The sequence below is a fragment of the Castor canadensis genome, chromosome 7, assembly GCF_047511655.1.
Source record: "Castor canadensis chromosome 7, mCasCan1.hap1v2, whole genome shotgun sequence".
Taxonomy (NCBI): domain Eukaryota; kingdom Metazoa; phylum Chordata; class Mammalia; order Rodentia; family Castoridae; genus Castor; species Castor canadensis.
In genome coordinates, this window is record NC_133392.1 from 126,226,907 (window position 1) to 126,242,970 (window position 16,064).

Genomic DNA, 16,064 nt, shown 5'->3' on the forward strand with positions numbered 1-16,064 from the left:
TGGTAGTTTGAAATGAGCTGCATGGGAGTATTTACACCACAGAAATTGGCAAACACTACCAATCAGGGTGCCTCCACCAGCCAAAGGTACAGCTGTTTAACATTTACGAGCTCACCACTTGGCAAGACTCCAGCAATAAAAATATTCAAGATCAGATGATTGAGACTTTCCCATGTGGCCCAGTAGGAGGCTCCAGGAAGAGAAGGTTTACAGAGTGGGGCTTCTGGAGGGAGAGAGTAGATACTTATCCTCTCTCTACTCTTAGGCTTACACTCATAAGTTTCATGCCTGTGTCCAGCACTAAGCCAGAGCCGTATGTAACATGAGTCCTTTCAGCAGCCATGTGAGTCAGGCCTGAACCTCTCTATTTTATCCTGAGTTCTAAAGGAAACTTATGACTTGATTCCATAATACCCCCTTTTAGGAACTCATCTTGGGGCATGTACTTAATGGTGTATGTCCAAGGATGGTCATTGCTGTGCTGTTATCATAGAGGAAAACTCAAGCCTAATATTCTACAATCAGATGGGATCCATTCCTTAGAACATTAGGCAAACATTAAAATAACTATTTTTCTTAAAGAAAAACCAAACACACTATTTTTTTGGTCTAGCAAGCATGAGGATAGATAAATATGAAAACAGAAAAGAACTATTTTGAAGAATATTTAGTGACATGAGAAAATGTTCATGACAAGATGATAAATATAAAAAACATGCTATAAAAATTATACACATGGCTTCAGTGTTTGAAAAACAATGGGAAGATAATACACCAAAATATCAAGTTTTATCTCTAGGTGATTTTGATTTTTAATTTTTTAAAGGAATTAAAACTGAACAGCCAGGCACCAGTGGCTCACACCTGTAATCCTAGCTACCCAGGAGGCAGAGATCAGGAGGATCATGGTTCAAAACCAGCCAGGGCAAACAGTTCTCGAGACCCTATCTCGAAAAAAATCCATCACAAAAAAGGGCTGGTGGAGGGGCTCAAGGTGTAGGCCCTGAGTTCAAGTCCTAGTGCCAAAAAAACCCCAAAAACCTATAAACAGAGGGGCTGGGAATAGAGCACTTGTGTAGAATGCATGAGGCCCTGGGTTCAATCCCCAGCATTGCAAAGAAAAAAAAAATCCACTCTAAGACTATGAGCGTTAGTCATCAAGTTATGTTTTTTTTTATATATGTACCTCACTGTATGTAGTGTATAGATATTTAATATGACAGATGCCAATAGCAATGGCTACCTCTGGGAAAGAGAACCATGTGACTATGAAACAGGAGCCTGTGGTGCATGCCTATGTTTCCAGCTGCTCAGAAAATTGAGGTAGGAGGGTCTCTTGAGCCCAGGAGTTTGAGACCAACCTGGGCAACATAATGAGACCTTGTGTCAAAAAGAAACAAACAGCCAAGCATGGTAGGACATGCCTATAATCCCAGCTACCCAGGACACAGATAGGAGGACTAAAGTTCAAGGGCAACCTGGGCAAAAAATGTCAATGAGACCCTATCTCAAAAAACAAACTGTGTGTAGTGGCTCATGTCTATAATCCCAGCTAGTCTGGAGGCAGAGTTAGGAGGATCATGGCCCATGGCCAGCTCTGGGCTCAAAGATCCTGTCTGAAAAAAATAACTAAAGGAAAAAAGGACTGGGGGCATGGCTCAAGTGGTAGAGGCCTCAGTTCAAACCCCAGTACTAAAGAAAAAGAAAAAAACAAGAAAAAGCAAAAAACAAAACAAAACAAGAAACAGGAGTAAGAGGGGGACTAACCATGCTACAGTGTTCGCGTATTTTGAATCTGGAGTCATGTTGAATATATAACCCATCCAAAAACATCTTGATTAAATTTCAAAATAAACAGTAAACATGCATAAATTCATCAACTAGAAAGGAAATGTTAATTTAAAAACTGTCCCCAATTTACAAATGAGAGTGGAGTTTCACAGAGCTGGAAGAAGCCACCCCAGACCATCCAGCTAGAAAGTAATTCCAACTCCAGGATCCTCCCTGACTGTGTTTGGGACTTGGGCTTTTCAAGTTACTGCTTCCCTATAGACTCCCTTTTTGACAGATGCAGAAACTGAGAACACCCAAATTTTGAACCCATATTCCCCGGCCTCAGGTCACCTGGAGTGAACCCTGGCTCCAGGTTCACCATCCCAGCACTTCTCTCACCACGCCACCAGGCCAACATGCACAGTCCCTATGGTGACTTAAGGCAAGGATTCCCTAACTTCCCCAAAAAGCCCAGAGATGATAGTCATTCAACCCAATATCCCCACTGGATCATCATCTCCTAAAAGACTGGAATCCCAGGAAGAAATCAGAAGCTTGGGTGGCTGCAGGAGAAGGAGGGCTCTCCCAGAGGGAAGGGGCAGTATGTGGAACAGTTGAGCCTCTGGAGCAGGCGTGCCCTCATCAGCAGGACTTTGGTACATTCGGGGGCAATAACAGCATGTTGTCTCCAGGAGCATTGCGGGCCACCTCTGATCAAAACGAAATGAGCATGTTCCCTGCAAGAGAGGGGTGTTCCTTCCTCCCAGGCCTGCCTGCCTGCGCTGCTCCTGTGCTGTCTGCATGGTGTTAGCCTCACCTGCCTTCCTATTTTTGGATGAATTCCACAGCCCTAAGTGCAGTTCTACCTGCCTAGGTGCCCTTCTATCCCATCTCAGCCCTGCTCAAAGGCTGCCTTATACCTGATGCCTTTTCCCCACCCTCCACTCACTCCAAAGGGGAAAACAGGCTCCCTTCCCATGGACCCACTACCACCCACTTTATTTACAATTATCTATGCAAGTACCTGTTTGCTCCACCAGAACATGGCCCTGAGACCAGGATTCAGATCGTGTTTATCTGTTTCCTTACTGCCCAGTGTTGGGGCTGGCCCTGGCCCTGTGGGGGGGTGGTGGTAATGAGTTTGCTGAATGCATGAGTATATTCAGCTCTCATGTTAATCAAGGGAGGAAGAAACGTGTTGCTGCCTCCTTAGCAACCTCCCACCCCCATTTGCCAACCTGTAGAAAAAGATTTGAGGGCCTGGGAGCCCATCCTGCCATGGGGGGTGAAGGAGATTAAGGAGGAAGCCAAGTGGACCGCAGGAGGGAAATCAGCAGTCTAGGCAGTAAGAGTGGCTACTACAAAGGTGTGGAAATGGGAAGGCCTCTGGCACCTTCCAGGAATTGGGAAGAGTCCAGTGTGGCTGGAGCAGAGGGAATGGAGTAGAGGACTTGATAGCCATGCAGGGCACTGTTCTGATTTGGGCAGTCACTGGAGAGTGACAGAGTAACATGATCTGATTTAGTCCTAAAAAGTCTAATATTCTTGCTGTCATTGTATATGCCTACTGTGTTCAGAGTTGAGCTGAGGGTGTAGCTCGTGGTAGAGCACTTTCCCCAGTGTGCACAAGGCCCTGGGTTCAATCCCCTGCACAGAAAAAAATGTACGTTAGGGATTTAATAGTTTTGGATGGATGGGAGAGTAAGAAGAAAGAAAGGAATAGCTGTGGAGGAAAAAGATGGAAAGGCAACCCTGGAGGACAGGCTAACTTTGATGCCAGTAATTCAAAAGTTCTGTTATACAGCCATAACAAGGAACCTATTTCTGCTGAGCAGTGTATATCTTCTTGCTGTAATTGCATCTTAATGGCAGAAATCCTTGTCTTGGGGACTGAATGGCCTCAGGAAAATCTATGAGCTGTGTCTTCCATGATTAGAGATAGCCTGTGTATCCCTAACCTCCCCATCTGTCCTTTAGCTCAAATATCACAAGTGGGTTTAGGGGTTGGTGTCACCTCCTTCTGATCTTCAGGATGCTGAGCCTTTTGGGTGCCTTTGGTCTGCTTTCCTTAGGCAGTACCAAAGACAGGGAGGAGCCATGGAGTCAGCCTGAAAGGAAACACTGGCTGCGGAACATCTGGAGCAATATTTGGCTGGGCAGAGTCCTGGGTTCTAGTAGGGAGCCAAGGACAGGCAAGCCAGGAACCCTCTGCCTTAATTTGTTGCCTCTAAATTCCTCCCAGAAATGAGGCGTGTCAGCCTTCAAACTCCCAGGTTTTATGAGGCAATTATAGCGATTACTATAAATCTCCTGTGTGTTGTTTTCAAAGGAGCAATTAGGTGAAGGAACCAGGCACCATTTTCCTTTCTCATTAAGTGATTAGGTTTGTTTGGCAAATTCCAACACCAGTGGCTAGAGGCAGGCTCTGCTGAGTTTGGTTTGGGCAATTCATAAGTCTCCACACCTGCTAAGATTCCAGCACTTCCCTTCCACCATGGCCTCTCAGCCTGAAGGAGCTGGAAGGAGGCCTTTTGTTACACAGGTGAGGAAATGGACACAGAATGGAAAAAGACTTGCCAATATTACACCACAGTAGAGCCAGTAGTCTCCCCCTCCTAGAGAGTTTCTGGAGCCAAAATAAATCCTTTCCTCCTTTTAAGCTGTTTCTCTCACTTATTTTCACAGCGATGAAAAGTCTAATGGAACACAGTATGGTAAGATGGCAGGGTCATGGCCTTTGCGACGTATTAGCTACTAGAGGGTCAAGCCATTGCAAGCTGGGTTTTCTGTGAAAGTTTGGAGCAGAGAGCAAACAGAACTGGAGAAGGCTTCCTTGAGGAAGAGAGACTTAAAATGGACATTTCAAGAGATTTCACATGCTTAGACTTTGGCATCAGGGGACTCCTTGGCTCCAGTTCAATTTCTTCAATTACCATTAGCTGTGTGTCTCAGAGCAGGTTAGCCTCGTTAACCTCCCCATGTGTGAAGTACGAATGTTAATACTCACTGTAATGTCATTCTGAGCATCACGAGATGATGATACAGAGCTTAGAATGGGGCCTAAAATAATAAATGATCTATAAATGGTATTTGTCATTTTAAATCATGTCATTAATTGAAAGGAGAAACCTAGCTTGTTCTGTGTGGTTCCTGAGGTCATGCTGGGACCACTGAAGGAAAGTTTCAGGAAAACACTTTGTGAGAGACTCCAGTACATCGGTATATACCCAGCCCCCATCTCTAGAGGTACAAGGGAACTCGGTGAGGGGCATGAGAGGAGGCTATAGAAGGGCTTTTCCCCCCAAGAGATGTCCATTACAACTAAGGGAAGAGGTGGGGGTGAGCCTGTACTTGAGACTAGGGAGAAGAATCAAACTTTCCTCTATGGGACAAAGCCTAGGTTGGAAGAAATAGGCAAAGGAAATGTCCTCTGAAGGTAGGTAACCAATTTATCCTGTGTGCACAGAACTCTCCAGACTGTGCACTGAAAAGCTCATTTCCTGGAAAACCTCTGGTCCTGGGCAAAGCAGGCTTGTGAGTCAGGTCCTGTCTGTAGAGGATCTTCCAGGTGAAGCCCTTCAGGGGGGCCTAGCGTCCCAGCCTTGGGCACATCACCCAACCCCCTAGGTCTGTCCCACAGAGGTTTAGGATGTAGAGCCACCTCCAGAAAATGAAATTAAAAGATAAGGAGTTTGAAAATATGAGAGCTGGGTGCAAAGGCTCATGCCTATAATCATAGCCACTCCAGCTACTCAGGAGGCAGAGATTGAGAGGATCATGGTTTGAGACCAGCTGGGGCAAAAAGTTAGCAAGACCTCATCTCAATAATAAAAACTCTGGGCTTGATGGTGCACTTCTATAATCCTACCAACAGGGAAAGAAGGCATAGGTAGGAGGATTATTCTCTGAGGCTGGCCCTGGGCAAAAACCTGAGATCCTATCTAAAAAATAACTTAAAGCAAAAAGGTCTAGAGTGGCTCAAGTGGTAGAACACTTGCTAGCAAGCACAAGGCTTTGGGTTCCATCCTCAGTACTGCTGAAAGAATTTTTTTCTTCTAAAATCAAGTTCATAAAGTTTCCATATTAAAATAACTACATGCCTTCCAAACTGTATGAAAAAGTGATCCACTCAGTTATGACGTCCTGACATTTGTGAACAGGATAATAAGATCTCAAAACTTTCGGAGGGAAGAAAAATGAAAATAAAGAAAAAAAGGGCACAAAAGTGTGGGGATTACATGACTTCAGAATTCTCAGCAGCAACACTATTTGCTGGAAAGACAAATGGAAAATGCTTCAAAATGCTGGGAGAACTCAGTGCTCAATCTAGAATTCTATATAGGCTGAACTATCAATTATAAGACATTTGGAGACAGAAGTCAGAATATTTATATGTTATTCACCCTTTCTTAAGGTGGTTCCTTGATGGCGTGCTCCAGAAAACCAAGGGACTATATTATGAAGGAGGGAAACATGAGTTTCAGAGAAAAGTGGGCCTCATGCAGTAGGCTGAGAAAAGGAGTCAAAGTCAGGACAGATGTCCAGCAGCTATAGACATCAGCAGACCAATCTAAAGCAGGTAAACAGAGGGCCTCTATGTGTATGGAACATGTTGTTTCTACATTGAATATTATTGGTGAAATGTATTTGGGAAATCAGTACCCAAGGCTGCTTTTGTGTGTGTGTGTGTGTGTGTGTGTGTTGGGGGTGCTTGTGGAGAGACAGTCTGGGAGTTGGATATAGACAAATTTCAGTTTGAAATCTTTACCATGCTATTTTGCCTAAATTAAAAAGAGAAAAATAGAAGCATATCTTATAAATACATGGAGGCAAGTCCTAGCAGGAACAGCTAAAATTCTGAAGTCTTTCACTTCACAGAGGTGTGTTGCTGCTGCTTTTAAATTTTTTATTATAGTAAGGAATGAGCTTAGGAGGAAGTTTCCTTCCTAGAGCCTCTAAATAAGAGCCCAGTCTAGCCAACATCTTGATTGGCTTGTGGTACTATGCACTGAAAACCCAGTCAACTCCACCAGACTTCTGACCTATAGAACGATGACGTAATAAATAGGTGCTTTAAGTCACCCTATTTCTATTGCTGTAATGCAATAGAAAGCAAATACACTGCAATGACCTTCGCCTGTCTGTTCCAAACTCTTACTTTGCTTATGTCATGAGAGGCATTCTGGACTGCTGGTTAAGCTTGCACAGAGGAAGCCTACTTTCAAATGCTTCCTCTGTGATGACTGACACTCAGTGAGCACAGCAACTGGTAACACTCTTTTATATTCAGTCTATGCATCTCTGGTCTGCTCACTCCCTAAATTTCCCTACTCTTTTGGAAAGTTTGTCACAGTCTTGGGAGCATTTTGCCCTTATTCTTATTGTTGCACATCTCTCACCTCTCACTGTATTGCCCTCAGCAATCTATTAACTCCTTGGAGGACAGAAATTTGGTCTTTCCAGAGCTTGCCCCAACTTCTGTTTTGGTGAAGAACTCTGAAAACAAATGTTTGTGGAGAAGCACAGAGGAGGAAGTCTGAGCGATCGATGAAGAGGGCTGCTCAAGGAGGGGTGAGTACTAGCATAGCTGCCTGCCAGGGGTACAGAAAAGTATGGATTTTGCAGGCTGGTGGAGTGGCCCTGGTGGTAGAGTGCCTGCCTAGCAAGCATGAGGCCATGAGTTCAAGCCCCAGTACTTTTAAAAACAAAACAAACATGGACTTCATGACGTTTTAGGTCTTTCTGACCCTAGTTTGTGTTTTGAAGCTGGCATTTGAATCACTGAAACATAAAAAAAAAAAAATTTAAAAGACAAGTATTGAAGGGGCAGACCTCTCCAGCCAGCTGTTCCTGGGGAAGAAGCTCCAGGTAGGAATTACATGACAATCAAGACCTGACAAATCCAGTTATCTAGGAAGAGTTGCAGGACCAGCAGAGCATTCTGTTAGCAGGATAGGGACTTGTGTTTGTTTCAGTGATGTGAGCCAGACAGAAGATTAGAATGAGTACAGTAGATTCTGGAAGGTTGAGGTTGAGAGTGCCAAGCTTCAAGCAGGAAACCAGAACAAGAAGATAAAGGCTTGTGTGTGCAAAAACAATTGACCAACTGACAGAACCAGGGATAGGTGAATGCAGGATGGATTCTGGGCGCCCCTTGGTGGCTGCACTGATAACTACACCTGATATCACCAACACACGGCCAGTGCCCAACTGATTAAGGACTTCATTTCTCCTGGGAGGACTCACTCACTCACCTATGAGAATCACTTACTATAGTAAAATTGACTTTTGTGAATGGATCTATGTCTGAAGTTGTGTATCTCTGTGCTTGTATTGTCCAAATGTGTAAATGTATTCATATATGTGTATATGGATGTATTCTTATGTGCCTTGAGTCTGTGTAAGTGTGGGTAATTGAGCACTTATGTGTGAGTTGTGTGTATTGTATATACAAGCATGAGTTTGTGTGCACTAGTGCCAAACCATGTCTGTGTTTGTATGTCTGTATATCTGCTGGTGTGTTCCCTTGTGTGTGTGCGTCTGAGTGCATGGTTAATGCAACTTCTTGGGACTTGGCTTTCTATTCTATTACACATTGAAATAGTTAAGCTCCATAATCTTATTGTTTGTTTAAAGTTTGCTTTTGGATGCAGGCCTGTTCCAGAATAACTAGCAGATGCAAAAAGCATCCATTATGTATTTTTGCAATTAGCCAAAAACCCAGAACCTTTTCTTAAGTAACAGACACAATTCTGTGGGTTGCTTATTGCTGGGACCCACCTCCTTTCCCCAGCTTGTCCTGTGCCCAGCCCTAACCCAAGCCAAGCCAGAGAGGGTTTGCAAACTGTCCCTAGTGGGATGGGAAAAAAACCATTAAGGGTTTCAGAATAGAACTCAAGGGAATTTGCAGTGGGGAGGAGGAAGAGAAAAACAGGAGAGCAGCCATCAAAACCTGAAATGCCTTTGTCAAACTGACTCATCCAGTCTAGCAGTTACCCAGCTTTCTAGTCTGGACTCAGCCAAATAGTCACAGGACAAAATCCATATATATTCATTCACCTATTAAAGGTTTTTCCATTGTATGTCTCCATCTTATCTTTGCATACAGGAACCCTCACCTCCTTTAACTCGGTGTACCTCCCCTATCCTTTACTGATACCTTTTTGCTAGTCCATTTCTTTCAGCTGGAATACACTGCTCCTCTCCTCACAAACCAGGCACCACCTGCCTGCTAGCAGTACTTCCATCAGCAAACTTTGTTCAGCAGCTACCCTAGGCCCTGGGGCTGGCCCCTGGGTAGCAGAAACAGAGACCCAGGGACTTTCTCAACATTTGAGCTCTTTTGAGGAGGCACAGATCCCTCAAAATAACCCTTTGCCCTTCTTCCCCACATCTATGGATAGGGAACTCCTGTGTCCTGGGTTTCAAGAGGACCTAGGCATGTAGCCGAGGTTCCAGGTGAACATCAGACATGCATAGCTACAGCTTGATCAGGGTGACACCTAAACCACATGCCCTGAGACTGGAAGACTCAGCATCCAGACTCTGCCTGCACATTTCCAGGGATGGAGAACTCATGTCCTCAAGTTCACGTGGCCCAGTTCACAGTTGGCCAACATTAGGTCTTGCTTATATTGCTCCACTGTACTAACTCTACCCTCAAACGATACTGAACACATCTCCATCTCCCTTCAGAGGTTGGACACAGCAATCATGGTCCCCCAGGTGCTCAACTTGTTGAGACTGGCAGCTGCTAAGTAAGATCAAAGCAGGGCCACTATGACAAGTTGGTATCCCTTACTGGGAGAGCATCTGGGATCTTCTTGAAGTACTTCTTCCCCTCAGTCCTGAGCCTCTGGGATGGAAGACTGGGCCAATGACTCACTTGTGAGCATTCATTGAGTTGTCACAATTGTGGATTCATCAAACATAGTGCTAGGCACTGTGGACACAAAGGCCCTTGCCCACAGAGCTGCAGAGCTGTGCATTTCCAGTATCTGCTCTGCCCACTTTGTTTAGTATAATGATTCTCAAAGTACTAATATCAGCATCACCCAAAACTTTACAAGAAATTCATTCTTGACTGTGCCCCAGATTCACTGGGTCAGAAACCTCACCCATGGGCCCAGCAATCTAGGTTAAGCAAGCCCGCCCAATGATTCCGATACATTCTAATCTTTACAAACCACTGATTTAGATTCACCTAAGCTTTTAAAATTAAAGTAGAAGCCGGGTATCGATGGCTCATGCCTGTAATCCTAGCTCCGGAGAAGGCAGAGATCAGGAGGATTGCGGTTCAAAGCCAGCCCCAGGGAAATAGTTACTGAGACCCTATCTCCGGGGGAAAAAAAAATCACACACAAAAAAAGGACTGATGGAGTGGCTGAAGCAGTTAGAGTGTCTGCCTAGCAACTGTGAGGCCCCGAGTTCAAACCCCTGTGCTACCAAAAAAAAAAAAAAAGTAGAATTGCTAGAAGTAGGCCTGAGGCATTGGTCTTACCACTTGAGCCACTCCGCCAGCCCTCAGACCATTTTTCTTTTCAATTTATTCTTACTGGGGGTGGGGAAGGTGGCCAAAACAATGTATATACACATGTGAGTGAATGTAAAACTGAGTTAAAAAAAAAAAGAACTTACTGAGTGTCTACTATATGTAGGCACTGGGAAACGGGAATGAGTAAGAGTGATGTTTTTGTTCTCCAGGTACTTAAAATCTAGAGGGGAGATCAACAATAAGCAAACAAAGTAACTTCACATAACCATATACAATAAAGAAAACAAACCAGGAGATAGACGTGGAGGCCCACACTCCTAATCTCAGTACTCAGGAGGCAGAGGCAGGAGGATCATGAGTTTGAAAACAGCTTGGGCTGCAAGATAAGACCTGTCTTTAAATACACACACACCACACACACACACACACACACACAAAATAAGCTAGTGTCCAAGGAAGGATGATAAGGCATTAGAAGACACACTGCCTAATTATAGGTAGACAGCAGGTAGAGGAATGAAAGACAAAATGGATGAGACCCAGAGATGAATGCATCTGTTTTATTCCAGTTCCAAACCCACAACTATTTCACAATAAAGACTGCACACAATTAACTTGGTCTCTTTGGGTCTCAGTTTAATCATCCATGAAAAAGGAAAATCACTGTTTCAACCTGCCTTGGAATTGTTAGGAAAACCACGTAAGATCAGAGGTGAAAGTTTGCCAGCATTAAAAGCACTGTACTCAAACAATATAGTTAAGAAACCACTGGACTTGAGTTTGTTTAGTGAGCTTGCTGAGCCCAATGGTTGGATATTAACTGATTGTTGGATTCCCCAATATCTCAAACATGTTTTGAATGAATGACCAGTTTTTCTAACATGAACATTTTGGTGTTATTGGCATTCTTTGGTCTGGTGACACACAAGGAAGATGTGGACTACACGTAACCAACTCTGAGCCCAACATATCTGAAAATTGGCTTGCTAGTGACCAGCTAGCTACAATTAAGATGGCAGACCCCCTTGTGTGAATGTGATTAGATTGCAATAATGCTTCTTAGATGTATATGGCTATCATTTCACCAATTAGTCACAATCTGTATGGTCATACAAAACAATGCCTCAGTTGCTAACTAAAATTACGTAAGTACTTTCCTAAGTCAAATGCACAAACTAAACTCACAAATATCCATAAAGTTACTCAAAACACAAACTAAAGATAACTGACTATAGATGGTGTTAAGGAAGTCCTATTCCTGAAACCCTTTTTAATCACTGAATCATTCTTGGAGATGAGTGGGAATGTGGTCTGTGATGATGAAGACTTCCAGGCAGACTAGGCAATGGTGTATGGCAGGAGCAATGATTGGCAGAGTAAGACAGACCTGACAAGAGCTGTCACACAGAAGTAGAACTAAACAGAATCATGCTTCTCTGTGTAAGGATTTTACTCTCCCTGCACATCTCCTCCCATCCTCTCAATTTCAGAATTTTCCATTAAAACATAGTAGCAGCAGCAGCTTCAAGTCCAGTAGCTACATTCCTTCCTCAAATAGCACTTACTAAGACCCAAGTAAATGCCTAACACCCCCCCACCAGCCTTTTAGGACTTAGGTTTCACTATGTTGCCCAGGCTGGCCTAGAACTCCTGGGCTCAAGCAATTCTCTTGCCTGTCTCCAGACTGACTACCTGTGATTACAGGCATGTGGCACAGCACCCAGCTGATACAGTTGCTTTTAAATTGGTCTGCTACACTTCGCCCCCACCTTCACTTTTTGTGGTAGTGGTAATCAAACCCAGGGCCTTGGTGATGCTAGGCAAGCACTCTAGCACCGTGTTACATCTCTGGGTCAGCAACTTGGTAATTTTAATGTGAGAGTATTTTCACCCAATCTAAAAGTTAGACAATTAGACTTTAGCATATTTCCCCTCCAAAAAATGAGTAATGTATCCATCTTGATCATTATTCCAGTTGAGAAGAGAAAAATGGCAATGCCCATTGTGCACTTGGGAATTAAAAGGGAAAACAGCCATCTTGATTCAGTGTCTTCCTGATTACAGATACTCAACTGACCCAATTCTGACAGCTGTTTTAGAACCACTTGTAAAAAATGCTTCTTTATAAAACCAATAAACAACTTAGGGCAAGTCAGGACACACAACATTGTGCTTTCAATTAACAATTAACAATTGCTGAACCTGTCCAATGTCTTTTCCCTCTGGCTCTGGACGCCCTTGGAGCCAGGCTAGCTCATAAGTCCTCAGAGGACTGCAAGGGCTTAGTCTCACAAGGTAACTTATTGACTGCAGGGGTTTTCTTGGAAGCTCATCTTGAGTCCACAAATAATTTTTTTTTAATTTCATTAAAGTAGCTACTGAGAGCATATTCCTTACATGAAGCCTTCAAGAGTAGTGTAAGAACATTTCCAAAGCTCCTGTACATGTTTTTTTTTTACTTTTTCTTTTTAAATGTGATTGTTCAACCAAATGAAGATACATATGCTCTTTATATGTTATATTGCTTAATTGCTTGATTCCACTGTGTAGAAGACAGCCAATAGGGTGTGTTTATAACCATACTGCATGTGGTTACATAACATTAGGGCTGGGATGTGGCAATGTAGCTGGTAACAACCTCTGCAGATGCTGCCCCTTGGTTACTTGGCTGTCAAAGGCCAGTGTTCAGAAGTTATACATTTACTTCAAACTGTATCATAAATAAAAAAGAATTTTCTGTGGCTAAAAGAACTTCACATAGAGAAATTTTCTGATTTATTACCTTATCTCCTTAAATAAAACTAAATAAGTAAACTCTCTCCTCTTAGGTTTGGGTATCAGAAGGATAAAGCCAGAAAGAAAAACCTCTTTGAAGAGTGACCCCTGAAAAACAGGTTCTGCATTTGTCATTGTCAAACACACAGTAGCCTCTCATTTAGCTCCGTTCAACAAGAATATAGTTTGTGCCCTGACATTTCCCTAAAAATGGCAAGTCTCATTTATCACAACGGAAGTTTTTAAGCTTCATAACCACCGTTGCAAAGGTGAGCTGAGATTTTTAAGAATGGCTTTGCTGAGCAATGTTATTTCTTCACGAAAACTCATAACTTGACTTTTCAAACTTGTATCCCTCCACATCCTCTTGCTATCTCAATAAAACCTGACAAAAAAAAAAGCAGGTTCTGCTCTGATGAGCCTGGAATGCAGAGATCCACAAACATCTGCCCCTGAGTGATAGCCTAGAGATAATATGGTTGACCTCAGCCTGAAATTGAATTTCATCTTCCAGCTCTCCCCAGAACCTTCAGGGCTTAATGAGTTTCCAGGTTAATAACAATCATAATAACCACTCCACAAGCATTCCTGGATGCAAGAGAGTACTTTCAACTGGCCTCAGGGATGAAGAAATGAAGGGACAGATGATCAGACCTTTGATTCCTTTCTCTTTGGCATAATAAATAAGCTTTTATTTCATTAAAAAAGGAAAAATGCTTAGAATTAAGAAATGCTTAATTGAATTAAGGATCCAGGTGGGTTAAGAAGAACTGAAATAAGAATGTATAAAGAATGATCGAGCCTGGTGTGGTGATACTCACTTGCAATCCCAGCACTCAGGAAGCTGAGGCAGGAGGATCAGGAGTTTAAAGCCAGCCTATGCTACATAGCAAAACCCTGCCCTAAAAAACAAAACAAAAAAAGACATTATTTGAAGGTCTATCCAAAAAAACACATAAAAAGACAACATTTGGAAATCTAACCATATCCAAGTGTTTTAGACAGGAAACTCCTGGAAGGCAGAGAATGAGTTTGTAGCACTATGGCTTATACCTGTTTAAAGATGAAGACCCAGGATAGCATAAAAAAATTAAATTAAAATAAAATAAAGATGAAGACCTCCAGGGAAGAGATGCTGACCTAGTGTGGCCTATTATCTCCAAGGATCACTAGAATGCCTGTCAACTACTAAAATTACATGAACAAAGCCACAGTCTACAAAAGGCCCACCTTCTGAGACATATTCCCTGCTATCAATTTCCCCCCTCAATGAGACAAGCAACCATGTTCCTACCGGTGCCTCCACCCAGATTACTTCTTGACAAAATGGGATAAAGTCATGCTTTCTGCCTAAGATGCTCAAACATAACACACAGCAGAAAATTCTTCTGGATCCTGAACTCTGCCTTTGCTGTGTGACGACCCACGGGTTAAATGTGATACCTTTTGTAATATGCTTAAGACAACAGAAATCTGAACCAGCAAATATAGCAAAGGCCACAGCACAAAATTTATTGGGATTATTTACTAAATAATGCAAACACATTCAACACCACTGAATAGAAATTTTAATTTTAAAAACATCGCAAGGCTCAAATTAGGGTCTTTCAAGAAACTTAAAAACTTCTTAGTAACCGTGTTGTTGTTGAGACAGGATCTTGCTATGTAGCCCCGGCTGGCCTTGAACTCCAGATCCTCTTGCCATAGCCTTTCTAGTGCTGAGGTTACAGGTGTGCACCACCATGCCCAACTTAGTGACTGAATCTCAACTCCAAAATTTGATACTACCAACATATTTTTCTACTCAAAAGCAAACAAAAAAGCAAAACTACATAATTTAGTAATTGCCATGTTTCTTGGTTTATGTTCACAAATGCCACAGAAAGATAACAGATGAAAGGAAGTAAGACACCTAGACTGAAGGTTATGCTCCCAAGCATCAGCATAAATATTTAGATTCCCATCTGACAGATTTTTTTTTTTTTTTTGTGGTACTGGGGTTTGAACTCAGGGCCTATACCTTGAGCCACTCCACCAGTCCTTTTTTTGTGAATGGGTTTTTTGAGACAGGGTCTCGTGGAACTATTTGCCTAGGCTGGCTATGAACTGCAATCCTCCTGATCTCTACCTCCTGAGTAGCTAGGATTACAGGCATGAGCCACCAGCGCCCATGACAGATTTCTTTACTTACATAAACAGCAATGCTCTCAAAATCTTAGTCTCTATTCTTGCTTCATACTATAACTGTGCTGATTAAATCACCAACAAAGCCCCTGGTGTTGGATGGACTGAAATATTAGATTAAAAACTCTTTACAATCTCTTCCAAGAAACCAAGACAGTCTCAGTACAAATTACTAAAGATACTTTGCTTTCCATGTTGAAAATTTTCTCATTGGTAGTTGAATTTCATTAACATACATAGTAACAAATGATTCTACTATAATACAAGAACATATATTAACTTGTTCTTACTATTACTAATGACTTTAAATATAAACTCTAATTATACAAAGACAAAATTCCATGCTCAATTTAACCCTGTGTACCAAACAGTGTAAGTGCTGAAAATGAAAACCATTTTAAGAAATCTCCATTAAGAGCCTTGGATACCACATAACTTTAGTGATAGGAGAAAACACATTTCTCAGAGAGAATTTTTAAAGGAATAATGGATCTAAAAGAAAATTTATTTTAGCTGGGCAGTAGTGGTTCACTCCCGTAATTCTAGCTACTTAGGGAGCTGAGTTCTGGAGGATTATGTTTGAGGTCAACCTGGGCAAATAGTTAGAGACCCTCATCTCCAAAATAACCAGAGCAAAATGGACTGAATGTGTAGCTCAAGTGGTAGAGTACCTGTTTTGTAAGCATGAAGCCCTGAGTTCAAACCCTAGTCCCACCAAAAATAAATAAACAAACAAACAAATAAATATTCCTTTGGACACTATAGCCTTTTTAAAAGCTGTGTGTGTCTTTTAACAATTCAATGTGATACCAAAAAAAAGAAAAAAAAAAAAAAAAGG